We start from the raw sequence: 14,630 nt of genomic DNA, 5'->3' as shown, positions 1-14,630 counted from the left end.
TTATGACTTAGAGATTGTGCATTTACTTTTCAGTCACTCAAATGTACAATGCCTGAGGTTTGGAAATCATGTAATTTCCTTGTTTCTGCCCACTTATTTCTTTTTATGAAATTTTTCTTGACTTTTGAAATACTGTCTGATTGAATAAATGGCCTAATTCTCCATTTGGAGACCACAGGCGTAGTTTTTATATTATTTCTATGTCTCATTGATTAATACTTTTGTAAGCGACCATTGTTTCGGCCCAGAGCAGAATTTGTGCCTGGCCACTGAGAGTGCTGGCTTTCACCCCATGAGGTCAGGGGTGGCAGGCTGGCTACTACTTGTCAGAAACCACATCAGCGCTTGAAAAGTTGCAGAAGACCCTCTAAAAGTTCTCCTATGTGTATTTATTAATAAATCCAACACTGGCATGAGCGATGATTAATTAAGACAAGATGTTTGGTACCAAGTATTTTAGGGTACAGTGAAACCATTACAGAGCTAGAAAAATCATAATGACAAGTATCCAGCCCATGTATGCTCCATGGCTTCTGTGTGCACTTACAATATGCAAGAATGGCTCAAATATTGTAGGGTCATATTCTCATGCAGATATGTTCACAAATGGGATACATTGCACCATGCCTAAGGGATGTAAGGCCTGCATTAAGGGAGACTTACATATATCTCATGGAGTTTCTATTGTCGTGGCACACAAGGCTGTGTGCCAGTTCAACTCTTTGTTTTTCTCTACAACTAGACACACAGTTCTAGTGGACTCTCTTCAGTTCCAGTGCCCTAGGTACCAAGGTTCCCATTTACTTGGGACTTACAAGGGAGACTGAAGAGTTTCCAATCATGGTATGGTTTTAGGGAAAAAGATCTAACACTGGGATCATGGTTAGCAGTTCTGCAGTGCACTTACAGTTCGAAATTTCATCATGCATCAGGCAAAAAGTAGGGGCTAACAATGTCAAAAGAGGCATTCTCCTACGAAGTGTTATATAAATCTTACAATACAGTTATGAGCCATACAGTTCTATTTTTGTTGTTTACAAATATATGTATTATTAACATGCAAAAAAAGGACTCACAAACAAATCTGTGCAGTAAGGTTTAACATGCCAAGTGTATTAATACATCTTTACTTGAGATGTTTTAGAAGCACAGAGAATGCACTGCAAAGTTTTCATTTGATTCTCTTTCTAGGATATTAATGTTAATATTGGAAACCCTTCTCTTTGTAAAATTTTAAATTCTTTTCAGATTGGAAACTACACTGAATGCCTTGTACCAAGGGTACTGTCACCAAAAGTGAAAGTAGTTCAACAAATGAAATACATTTTTATGTCCACATTATATTCTCAATGAGCCTGTTGAATGTGATAATACTTTAGCCATAAATGTTAATATTGTGGAATGCAGTAATTTTCAGAGGTTATGTTAGTGCACTACTATGTGATATCCACTATGAAAAAGAGAATTATTGCAGAAACGATTGTGGCCAATTCACAAAAGAATGCATAAATATCCAAAGGTGTACTATAGGAAATACATTTGATGTACTCATGCATGCCTTTGAAACTAGACTCTGAAAAGTCAATCTCTACACAGATTGCAACATGTAATTCCAATATTTTTTACTGCTTTTCTGCAGACAGGTTATTGCACAATGAAATGTTTAAAAAAAATCCTGGGTGCATTAATACTATATGTCTCAAAAGATTAGTTCATGTTGAAACCTCTCTTTCTACACATTCAGATTAAACTGTTTAACTCCTTTGCTACTAGGCCTTCACCCCCCACCCCCTCCACCCCTTGCTAAGCCATTTTTGGGGCTATTTGGGGTAGTTCACACTTAGACCCCTTTAACATTTTGTCCACATGAGGTATCAACACCAAATTTGCATCCTTTTCTTCCAACTTCTTAATGATTCTAAATGCATCAAGGGTTTGTGCATTCTCCTTGAGGGGAGTAAGCAACTGGGCAAAATACAGCTATATTTTGTTTTTTGTTTTAGGAATAATAGGAAAAAAAGTGCAGCAGAAGAAAGCATCTGTTTATTTCCTAGCAGAAGATATCAACAAAGGGTTTGTGGCGCTAAAATCACCATCTTCTCAGCTTTCAGGAACAGGCAGATGTTTTTCAGAAAACCAACAGTTTTTTACATAGCATAGCCTATTTTTCTTATTTTTCTACTTTAAACCTCCTTCCAGTTCGTGGTAGATATGGGTATGAAAGCAATAATGGATCCCAGAGTACTATATATTTCTGAAATGTAAACACAATTCCTGAATTCAGCAAGGGATCATTTGTATAGATCATTAGATCATGCAAGTTGTTTTTAAAGAAACTAAAAGTAGAAATAAAACAATTGGAATTGAGTTGGAAAAACTGCCATTTGTGCTAACATTTTCACCTGTAACTTCTTCTAAGTATTGCATATTTTTAAAACCAATATACTGTTGCGTCTGCTGGACCCTTATGGTTGAGAGAATATATAGGACTTGTAGAATCTTAAGTTTCATAAATACCTCTCCTTATTTTCACATCTTGGTTATCAAAGGGAATGAGATGTGGGACCTATTACTTGTGATTCATTATAACAACCATTTTCAAAATCGGGAGACTGTACCCTTGCTCTTAGATGATGCTCTAGAGGACCTTGCAGAGTCCCACTCCAAAGCTTTCTACATAATCTGGGCAGGTGACTTTAATACAAAGCTGTGCCCTACAGCTATGAAGGATCAATGTGGAGTGGTAAACTATAATGGAGACCCCAACTCCCATTTCTATCATGACGCCACGGGTAAGGCGTTAATTAGTATTCTAATGAAGTGGCAACTAAATATACTAAATGAGCCAGATCCACAGATGGGGGAATTTCTCCCCACTTTTCTGAGAGCTGGTTACTCATCTCTGATAGATTATATTATATCCTCTGACACCCCCAATTTAAGATTAGCCACCTTCCAGACACTTTTTAATGAACATAGCGTTCATGCCATACTTTCGTGTGTGCTAATATGGCGAGTCACCAAAAACAAATGTAATGCCACTATCTTATCAACACCAATTCTCGCAAGTTCATGGGAAAAGGTAAAGGTGGTCTCGCTCTTTACCAGCCTCGTTAGGGCAAACCAGGAGAATATATCAACCTGCCTGGATCCTTTTGCTAATCAAGTTGATGTTATAAGCACATTTCGGAAGCTACTACATTTCTTGAAACTACAGCTGTTATGACCATTTCAAACTAAAGATAGCAACCCACATTGATTATTTGATCATGAATGTTCTGTTGCCTCGGCGCACGGCCCTTAAAATTCTACCTAGAGATAAGGAGCAGGTCTGTGAACTGAGGAACCTCTACAGACGAGCACGACAACTCAGACTGAGACACCTTAAATCAGAAGCACGGGATAATTTAAAACAACCATCAGCACTATGAGATAGTACTGCCTTCTGGAAGGTAATAAACACGCCATTCCTGAAGGATAGTGGCGGGCCCTCTTTAGAGACACATATTGATGAGGATACTTGGGTTAAGTATTTCCAGGAAATCTTAAAAAAGACAGGGATTGCCCCTTGTGCATCCTTGAGTGATAATTTTAAGGCCTCCTTCCATCTCTCTTTTAAGCTGAAAGAAGTCTTATTAGCTCTGCTGAAATCCCTGTCCAGGAAAGTGCCGGGGCCCGAAAGGGTCTCCATGGATATTTTCCTTGCTAATATTGCTTTTTGATCCCCTCTTGTAACGGTGGTTTTTAATTCTATAGCAAAACATGGTCCTCCTCCCTCCTGAAAAAACTGTATTATAATTCCAATTTTAAAAAAAGGTAATGCTTTCTTGCCCACCAATTATCGGCCTATCTCTTTGATAGACAGTACAGCTAATCTCATGAGCAGGCTTTTGCTAAATAAATTGGAATTAAGGGCAGAAGAAAAGAATATTCTTTCAGAAGCGCATTATGGGTTTAGACAGGGGCGTGGTACAGTATACCAATGTCTTAATTTAACAATGATCATTCGAAAATATACCACGCCTAAAAATTCTCAATGATACATGGCCTTTATGGGTTTATCAAAGGCATTTAATTGCGTGGTACATAATAAACTATGGTTAATTTTAAAGGACATGGGAGTTGATGATGCTATTATTAATTTTATCAGAGAGCTCTATAGGGACGCTACCGCTATGGTCTGATATTGGAGCCTAGGTAAATGCACCACCCTTTTTAAAATCGAAAGGGGCGTTAGACAAGGATGTGTGTTGGCCCCTTTATTGTTTGCCCTATTTACAACCAATCTTAATGACAGCCTCATCAATATTGCGAAAGACACACCAATAGCGTGCAGCCTCCCCTCCCTATCCTTTGATACGCGGATGACATCGTTTTGTTGGCAAGGACCCCTTTGGCTCTGCAAAAGCTTATTACACACTATGCAGCATTTATGCAAAATTTGGATTTACATGTAAATGAAACTAAATCATATGCTATGGAAATAGGAAGTTTCAAAAATAAAATGATGGGTTATTATTTAGAGTGAAGCAAAATTGAGCATGTTCAATATTTTAATAACTTAGCTTTTTGTTTGGCACTAAACAAAATTGGAAAGAGATGCTGCAAAAAAGTGCAAATCTAATGCTTCGAAGCATAAACACAATCTTTAGATTTGGCCAAAAATGTAGCTGTAAGCCAATTCCTGAGATGGTTAAAATATATCTGGTTGAAACCCTACCAATGGCGACATATGGGCGGCAATATGGGGGACAATAAATGTGACCTCACTCCAAGTTCTGGAGGATAAATTCATCAAAAGATTGCTGGCAGTCCACTTATCTGCAATCATTTTGTGGGTCATATTGAAGGTGGTATGTCTTTTATTACGGATGTTATAAAACTAGCCCCACTTTCTCTTTGGTTATCGGTATGGAAAAGTGATACCGTGAAACTGAATCAGGAAATTCTGAAAGATATAATGAATATGGCTCATGCTCACAAAATACCATGGCTTTCTTACGTGAAGCAAACATTAATCTCTCTGGGTATTGCTTTCCTATATCACACCCCTACTCTTTGTGTAGACTTCCCTAAATCCAGGTTGAAGGAAATGTACCTACAGAAGGTTAGACGTGATAGATGGGAAAGCCAAAGAGATAAACAGTCTGTAAAAACTTATGAAAGTGTAATGCAGCTGTCAAATAACTCTCATGCTTATTTGGGGTTTGGTGATTCTAATCAGCATCGCTTTATTTTGTCTAGATTTCGTTTTAATTGTATTCGTCTGATACTGGGATACCCAACTAAAATATATTCTATTGGTTTGTTACCACCTTGCTCCTGTAATAATAGGGCAACACAATCCACTATACATGTACTGTCCTCCTGCCATTTGTACAGATCAGAAAGGAAGACTGTGGTTATCCCTCTTTTAAAGACATTCTCTATCCGTAACCCAGTTTTAGCACTTTCATTATTATACCAAATAGAAACCCCTTTTGTTTGCTATGTACTTGCCTCCTTTTTACTGGCTGCTGTGAGACCTTGTAAAGCTTTTAAATAAACCAGTCACTGTTTTTCTTATGAGTCATTGTTTTAGTTGTTGGTACTCATTGTAACTCATGATTGCTGCTATTGGTTAGACAAAAGCATTTTCACTCTTTGTTCGAAATTCTCATCAGGACTGTAACATTATTATGGTGCACTCCTATAACATTGCCTTAGTTGCTTGTACCCTTTTCTTTTTAACTCTTGATTGCTGCTATTGGTTAGACAAATGCACTTGCACCCTTCTTTTAAGAGTCTTGTGATTGTTATATTTTGGTTAAATGATTTTACATGGCATTGCCTTTTCTTTTATTCATTTTTAACAGTCAATTATCATCTGTACTGTAATGTTTTGTTGATGCACTTTTTTGCACCCAAGTGGTGCAAAATACCGTTTAATGATGATGATGACTTGTAGGTTCACCAAGAAACCTAGGCACCCAGAGCAAAAAAAAAACTGAGCTGCATCTTGCAATGGTTTTTCATTGTGTACTGGATATAGCAATTCATTTGGTAAAATGTAAAGAATGAAAAATAGGTACCAAGGAAACCTATGTATTTCTGAAATGGGAATAAAATATAGAGTTGAGAAGCAGTGGTTATTTGCACATCTCGGAAAACGTTTTTTTAAAATGACTTCTTTTTTACACATTGTCTTATATTTGGAAGGCAGAAATGCAAAGAGTCAATTGGTAACAACAGTTGTTCTACTATTCTGTATTCCTCTCAGTATCCCAATAAAAATGGTGCCTCACTTGTGTGTGTAGGCCTAGAGTATGTGACAGGAAATTGCCCAAAACGCAACGTGGACACATCACATTTTTCCATTTAAAACGGACCCTTTTTTTTCAATGTGTCTAGTTGTGAATTTTAGAACCCAACTGAGCCAGCAAAAAAGGAAACCTAGCAAATCTCTATATTTAGGAAAACTAGACACCCAGGAGTATCCAGGAAGGGGTGACTTGTGTGGCTCTCGCAAGGTTCTATTATCCAGAATCTCTTGCAGACCTCAAACTTTGTTAAAAAAACACATTTTCCTCTCAATTCTGTGATCGAAAGTTCTGGAATCTGTGAGGAGCCGCAAACTTCCAACCATCCACCATTTCCCAAAGTGTCCCCATAAAAATGGAACCTCACTGGTGAGGCTAGGCATAGTACACACATCAGGAAATGGCCCAAAACACAACGTGGACACAAAACATTTTTCCTGAGAAAACTAGCCCTTTTTTCGCAATGTGCATAGTTTTGGATTTTGGACCCTTGCTCAGCCAGCACCTAGGGAAACCTAGCATACCTATACAATTTTGAAAACTCGACACCTAAGGAAATCCAGTATGGGGGGACATGCGTGGCTCTCACTAGGTTCTATTACCCGTAATCCCCTGCAAACCTCAAACTTTGTAAAAAAATGATTTTCCTTATATTTCTGTGATGGAAAGTTATGGAATCTGTGGGGAGCTAAAAACTTCTAGCCACCCAGCATTCCCCAGAGTCTCCTACTAAAAATGGTACCTCATTTCTGTGGGTAGGCCTAGTGCCCATGACATGAAACGTCACAAAACGCAAGGAGGACACAACACATTTTCCAGGGAAAGTTGACCCTTTTTTCGCAATGTTCCTACCTGTAGATTTTGTCAAACATACACAGTTCTGAAAACTCATCCAGAGGAATTCAGGAAAGGGTGACTTGTGTGGCTCCCACCATGGTCTATTACCCAGACTCCCTTGCAAACCTCAAACTTTGTAAACAAATAAGTTCTGGAATTTGTGGGAAGGCACAAACTTCCAGACATCTGGTATTCCCCAAAGTCTTCCAATAAAAATGGTACCCCACTTGTGTCGGTAGGCCCAGGACCCATGACAGGAAACGTTCAGAAACTAAACGGTGACACATCAAATTTTTCCAGTAAAAAGTGACCCTTTTTTTGCAACGTGCTTATCTGTGGATTTTGGACCCTAGCTCATCATGCACCTGCGTTTTTGGTCCCGGGATGGGCGGCCATCTAGGGAAACCAACCAAAGCCACAAATGTATAGACCCAGGGGAATCCAGTGAGGTGTGACTCGCATGGATCCCCTAAAGATTTCCTATCCAGAATGCCCTGCAAATCTCAAATTTAGCAGAACAAAGCAAAATGTTCTCACATTTATGTGTGGGAAAGTTGTGGGATCACCTGTATGATACCAATTTTGTTTCACCCCACATTTCCTCAGGTCTCCCAGTAAAAATGATACCTCACTTGTGTGGGTGGGGCAAGTACACGCGGCAGGGAAAGGCCAAAATATATTGTGGAGACATCAAAATTATCTATCACAAAATGACCTGGTTTTGCAAGGGGGGCACTGGTGTTTTTGGTCCCAGGATGGGCCTCCATCTAGGTAAACTGTCCAAACTCACATGTTTCTGGAAACTAGACTGTGACTTGTGAGGATCCCCCAACATTTTCCTACCCAAAATACCCTGCAAAACTCAAATTTAGCTAAGGAATCGAATTCTCCTCACATTTCTTTGTGGAATCACTGTGCCTGCACACATTTCCTACCACCCAGCCTTCCCTTTTGTCTCCTGCTAAAAATAATACCTCACTTGTTTAGGTATTCAATGCAGAAATGCGTAAAAACATATTTTTGAAAGAAAAGTGCATAGAGTTTGATGTATTATCCTCTCAATCTCTGTTTTTGGCCCTTCCAAGTAGCAGGCCCTTGGCCCAACCACACAATGAGGTATCATTTTACTTGGGAGACTGAGGGTAATGCTGAGTGGTAAGAAATTTCTGCTGGCGTGCTGATCCCAGACATTTATGAATGCCATCATAGAGCTTCTTCAATTGGTAAGAGAACCATGTTATGAGTGAATTAATCAATCAATCTGAACATTTGTAAAGTGCACTACTCACCCATGAGGGTCTCAAGGCATTGGGGGCATGCTGTCACTGCTTAAATAGCCAGGTCTTGAGTGGTCTCCTGAAAGTTAGCAGTGTTGGGTCTGCCGTAGGAGGATAGAGAGGGTGTTCCAAGTCCTGGCGATGAGGTGGGAGAACGATCTGCCACCGGAGGTCACTCTTCTGATGTGGGGGATGGTGGTGAGGGTGAGGTCAGCAAGCGGAGCTGGCGGTTGGAGGTATAGAAGGTGAGTCGTCTGTTGAGGTATGCCAGTCCAGTGTTGTGGAGTGCCTTGTGTGCATGGGTGAGGAGTTTGAAGGTGATCCTCTTGTTGACAGGAAGCCAGTGCAGGTCTCTCAGGTGGGGTGTGATGTGACTGCAGTGAGGAATGTTGAGGATCAGGTGTGCAGAGGCGTTCTGTATGCGCTGTAGTCGTTTCAGGAGTTTGGCTGAGGACCCTGCATAGAGGGTGTTTCCTTCATCCAATCTGCTGCTGACGAGGGCCTGGGTGACCGTTCTTCTTTTTTCAGTGGGGATCCACCTGTAGATCTTACAGAGCACCTGCGGAGGGTGTTGAAGCAGGAGGACAAGATGGCGTTGACCTGCTTTGTCATGGAGAGAGTAGAGTCGAGGATGTTCCCCAGGTTGCGTGCGTGTTCGGTGGGTGTTGGTACTGTTCCCAGTGAGGTTGGCCACCAGGAATCGTCCCAAGCCCAGGGGGTGGAGCCGAGGATAAGGACTTCTGTCTTGTCCGAGTTCAACTTCATCCACTTGGCAAAGGCCTTCATTCCTTCGTGGAGGTTGGTTTTGGAGGTGAGGGGGTCCTTGGTGAGGGAGAGGATCAGCTGGGTTTTGTTGGCATAGGAGAGGATGTTGAGGTCGTGTAGCTGGGCGATGTGGGTGAGCGGTGCCATGTAGATGTTGAACAATGTTGGTCTGAGGGATGAGCTCTGTGGTACACTGCAGATGATCTTGGTGACTTTGGAGCGGAAAGGGGGGAGGTGAACGCTCTGGGCTCTGCCGGAGAAGAAGGAGGAGGTCCATTCCAGAGCCGTGTCTCAGATCTCAGTGTGGTGGAGTGTGGTATCAGGCAGTGTCGAAGTTTGCTAACAGGTCTAGGAGGATGAGGGCCGCGGTTTTGCCATTATCTAGGAGGGCCCTGATGTCATCGGTGGTGGCGATGAGGGCAGTTTCGGTGCTGTGATTGCTGCGGAACCCGGACAGGGACCGGTCCAGGATGCTGTTTTCCTCCAGGGGTACAAAAGGGGGTGGTGATGGACGGAGCATCTGTACCAATCAAACACTCACACCCAGTCAAAAGATCTGGGTTTAATCCATCACCGTTCTTTAGCCCACTCTGCCACCCCAGTTCAGACATGGCTATATGCAAATCAGTCTGACCCTGTGCCTCATAGGAACAGTCCAGCCCGAACTGCCAAGCCATGCCTTCCCTGGACCGGAAACAAGCTTCCGAGGACCGGTTTCTGGCATTACAGCCGTCTTCAGCCCGGCTTGCTTGAATCCAGTGGCAAAGTGAGTCAAAAGATCTGGGTTTAATCCATCACCGTTCTTTAGCCCACTCGGCCACCCCAGTTCAGACATGGCTATCTGCAAATCAGTCTGACCCTGTGCCTCCAGGGGTCAGGGGTCTAAGTGGCTGTCGGGCGGGCATGGCGTTGAAGCTGTCGTGGATGTCTGCGATCTTTGCGATGGGAGAAGGTGGCAAAGGAGTCGCACAGGTCTTGCGAAGGTGAGATGTCATTGGTGTTGGAGCTGGGGTTGGAGAGTTCCTTCACGATGTTGAAGAACTCTTTGCTGTTGTATACGTTGTTGTCTAGGTGGTCTTTGAAGGAGGCCCTTTTGGCGGGTCTGATGAGGTGATGTGGTTGCGGGTGGCATTCTTGTGGGCTGCGTAGCTGTCCGGTGTCTGTTCATGGTGCCATTTCTTCTCTAAATTTTGGAAAGTTTGCTTGGAGACCTGGAGGTTCTCGGTGAATCAGCGGGCTTTTTTGTTGGAGTGTCTGTTGGAGGATTTCTTGCTTGGGGCAAGAGTGTTGGCAAAGTTGTTGATTCACTATCTGAGGTTGTGGGCTGTGATGCCGGTGTTGTTGGGGTATGCGGGAGGGCTCCGGGCAAGGGTGGTGGTTAGCTGGTCTTCGGTGACTTTGTTCCAGCAATGGCGAGGGATCTGTTGGGTGTGGTGGTGCGTGGTGGGTTTCCGGAAGGTGAAGTGGATGCAGCGATGGTCGGTTCAATGGAGTTCAGTGGTGTGGTTGAAGGAGACGTGAGAGCTTGTAGAGAAGATGGGATAAAGAGTGTGGCCAGTAGAGTGGGTGGGTGTTGTGACAAGCTGTCTGAGTCCGAGGTTGGGGAGGTTGTCAATCAAGGTGTTGGAGTTGGTGTCATTGTTGTTCTCGAGGTGGAAGTTCAGGTCCCTGAGGAGGATGTAGTCTGTGGAGGCGAGGGTGTGTGAGCAGACGAAGTTGGCGATGGAGTCGCTGAACTGTGGCCGGGGTCCAGGGGGTCTATAGATGAGGGTTCCTCTGAGGGTGGTGTTGGGATTGGTGTGGATTGAGAAGTGTAGGTGTTTGGCGGTGCTGAGGGTGTCGTCGGTGCTAGTCGAGACTCTGAGAGTGTTCCTGTGGACGATGGCGATTCTTCCTCCTGTTCCATTGGTGCGGTCTCTGCGGGTGATCTTGTAGCTGTCTGGAATAGCTATGGCGATGTCAGGTGCCGAGGAGGGGTTCATCCAGGTCTCCATCAGGAAGGTGACGTCTGGGGATGAGGATTCAAGTAGATCTCAGAGTTCGATGATGTGTTTGCGGGCAGAGCGGGTGTTGAGTAGAATGCATCTGAGGTGGTTGCATCCTTTCTCGATAGGTGGATTGGTGAGTCTGTGAAACTGCAGCTCCGGCAGGAGAAGGGTCATTGTGTGTGCTTCAGGGCAGCCAGAAAGCAGGTGTGAGATCTTCCCGTGTTGAGTGCGAGGAGGGTGCTGGCATCGTAGCGGAGAAGGGGGCCAGGGGTTCTGGCAATGGGCACGGTCCAGGCAGACGGGCTTGCCTTAGGCGCGCCTTCGGCGCTCAAGTGGTGCAGCCGTGCAGCAGCTGCCATATAGGGGAGGTGGGAGGGAGGTGCGGCTGGGAGGCGGGAGTGTGGCGGCGAATGGGCAAGCAGGGGAGTGGGGCCGCAGGGGAGGCATTGGTGGGAAAAACGAGCGGGCGAAGCAGAAGGCAAGAAAGGCAAAAACAGTACAAAACTAAATTTAGGGGAACAGTTGAATATATAAGCAATTACAAATAACAGATAACAATTACAAAAACAATAAAATTACCGGAGAGGCACAAAAAATGAGAAGGAGGGGCAGCGAGCTAACACAGCAGCGGAGAACTTACAGCAGCAGCGGGCTGAGGCACGAACACACAGGTGGTGCTGTGGGGAGTGGCCTAACCTGAAAACAGGGTCAAGGGTCGCAGGATTCCTGATCCAACCACACCATGTTGAGCAAAGACCATACACCTTTTTTAATGGAATATGGAGTGCTATCCTTAGTCCAGGTATAATAAACAGTGTGTCACAATCTGAGGTGCAGTACGTTAGAGCCTGCTTAAACTTGAATAGCAACCTCTCGTTCCAAATCCATATTTCTCTCACTTACATCACCCATGTGAACCTTATTCTTTCTAGAATTTCTGTGACTTTATTAATCAGCTTTTGCATGCAGATGCTCAGATGACACTAAATGTACTAGTAGAGCGCCATTTAGCCTTTGACATTTATCAGTGGTGTAGACATGCAGGATGTGTCAAATTAACATCTGCGGAGAGATTAGGGTTGAGTTCAGTTTTCCAGAATCCAGTTTATGCTGCTATTACCAAGTATGGAATTCGGAGTTAGTGAGTGACACAAATATACACCATGTCTCTAAAATCTACAAGTTACTTCTACTTAAAGTAATATCTGGACAAGTTAGATGGGAATGAGACCTGGGAATGGAACTCATAGAAGTTGACTGGGGCATAGTCTCTAAATATGATCATAAGTCTACAGCAGGTGTGGGAGGTAGAAAAATGCTTTATATATAGTCACTCCCTATTGGTACCACACACCTGAGAAAATCAGATAAACACTAGGTGTGATTTGGGCTGGAGGTGCATTACAACATCTACTGTGACACTAGCTTAAGTTATGAGGTTTTATTTGATATTCAATGTCTCTCTGCTTAGGATCTTGAAGTGACATGTTTGGGTCTTCTGATCTCGGGATCCTTTCCCTTATACTCCATGATGGGGACACACATAACACTAGGTTTGATTAAAGCCACCCAACCTTACCAGCACTTTGGGATAAGGAGAAAATGAAAACACAGATAGAGTGGTAGTTTCGCATGTGCAACCTTTTAGCAATTGAGAAGCTCATTCATTCAATAAAACATAAACCTACAGCGCTTAATTCAGGCTAGTCCCAGACCCAATTCCTTGAAGAAAACAATGCCCTGGATTCACCCCAATCCGGATTCCGTGCCAACCGCAGTAGCGAAACCGCCCACATCGCCACCACCGATGACATCAGGGCCCTACTGTACAACAGCGAAACAACAGCCCTCATCCTCTTGGACCTTTCGGCCGCCTCCGACACTGTCTGCCACCACACCCTCCGCACACGCACCCACAAAGCAGGGATCTGTTACAAAGCCCTGGACCGGAGCACCTCCTTCCTCACCGACAGAACCCAGAGAATCCGCCTCCCTCCATTCTGATCCACAGCCACCAAGATCATCTGCGGCGTACCCCAAGGATCATCCCTCAGCCCGACCCTCTTCAATGTTTACATGACACTACTCTCCAACATCGTCCGATCACACAACTTCAACATTGTCTCATATGCTGATGACACCCAGCTGATCCTCTTCCTCACCAAAGACCCCGGAACCCCCAAAACCAACTTACATGCAGTGATGAAGGCCATTGCTGAATGGATGAAGATCAGCCGACTGAAATTGAACTCAGAAAAGACGGAGGTCCTCATTCTTAGCTCCACCCCCTCCACCTGGGATGACTCATGGTGGCCAGCCTCACTGGGAGACGTACCTATACCCACCAAACACGCACCAAACCTGGGGTTCATCCTGTACTTCTAGCAGTCAAAGACCCAACAAGTCAACGCTGTTTCCTCCTCCTGCTTCAACACCCTCTGTATGCTTCGCAAGATCTACAGATGGATCCCGACCAAAACCAGAAGGACGGTCACCCAGGCCCTTGTCACCAGCAGGCTGGACTACGGCAATGCCCTCTATGTGGGAACCACAGACAAAGTTCATAAGAGACTCCAACGCATACAGAACGCCTCCACACACCTCATCCTCGACATCCCCACCACAGCTACATCATTGCCCACCTGAAGGACCTGCATTGGCTTCCCGTCAACAAGAGGATCACCTTCAAGCTCCTCACCCATGCTCACAAGGCACTTCATGACACCGGACCAGTATACCTCAACAAAAGACTCAACTTCTACACCCCTACCACGAGCTCTGCTCCGCTGACCTCGCCACCGTCTCACACATCCACCGTGCAACCACAGGTGGCAGACCTTTCTCCCACCTCGCCACCAGAACTTGGAACACCTTCCCTATCCACCTACGTCAGACCCAGGACCGGCTGACCTTCCGGAGACTCCTCAAGACCTGGCTGTTTGATCAGTAGCTGTTCCCCTCCCCCAGAGCCTTGAGACCCTCTTGGGTGAGTAGCGCGCTCTACAAATGGATGTTTGAGTCACATTTTTAGGGTGTGCAGACAGAATATCTAGTTTAAAATATCGAGTTGCACAAATATCAACAGCACGAATATTGTGGTCAAGAATATCGACTTAAGTTAAGTAATATCGATTTTAAAATATAGTTTTTTTAGTTCATGTTAAGTATTTTAGTATATGTTTTATGTGTATGTGATGAATTTTTTTGTATAAGAATTGTTTGTATTTTTATTATGTGTGTTAAATATTTAATAGTTATTAAAAAATTTATTTGAATTTTGCGTTTTTAGTTTTGTAGTGGGTTGTGGGTGTATAGGGATATAGGGTGGGAAGTAATGTAATTATATTAAATTAATTGATTATTTTTTATTTATTAGTATTTTTTTTAATTGTGATGTTATAGTGTTAAATGTGTAAAGTTATTTATAATTAATACATTAATAATTTGTTATTAATAAATAATAA

This window comes from Lissotriton helveticus, chromosome 2_1 (genome assembly GCF_964261635.1).
Source record: "Lissotriton helveticus chromosome 2_1, aLisHel1.1, whole genome shotgun sequence".
NCBI lineage: Eukaryota > Metazoa > Chordata > Amphibia > Caudata > Salamandridae > Lissotriton > Lissotriton helveticus.
The sequence above is the reverse complement of the archived record's forward strand: the minus strand, read 5'-3'. Positions refer to the sequence as shown.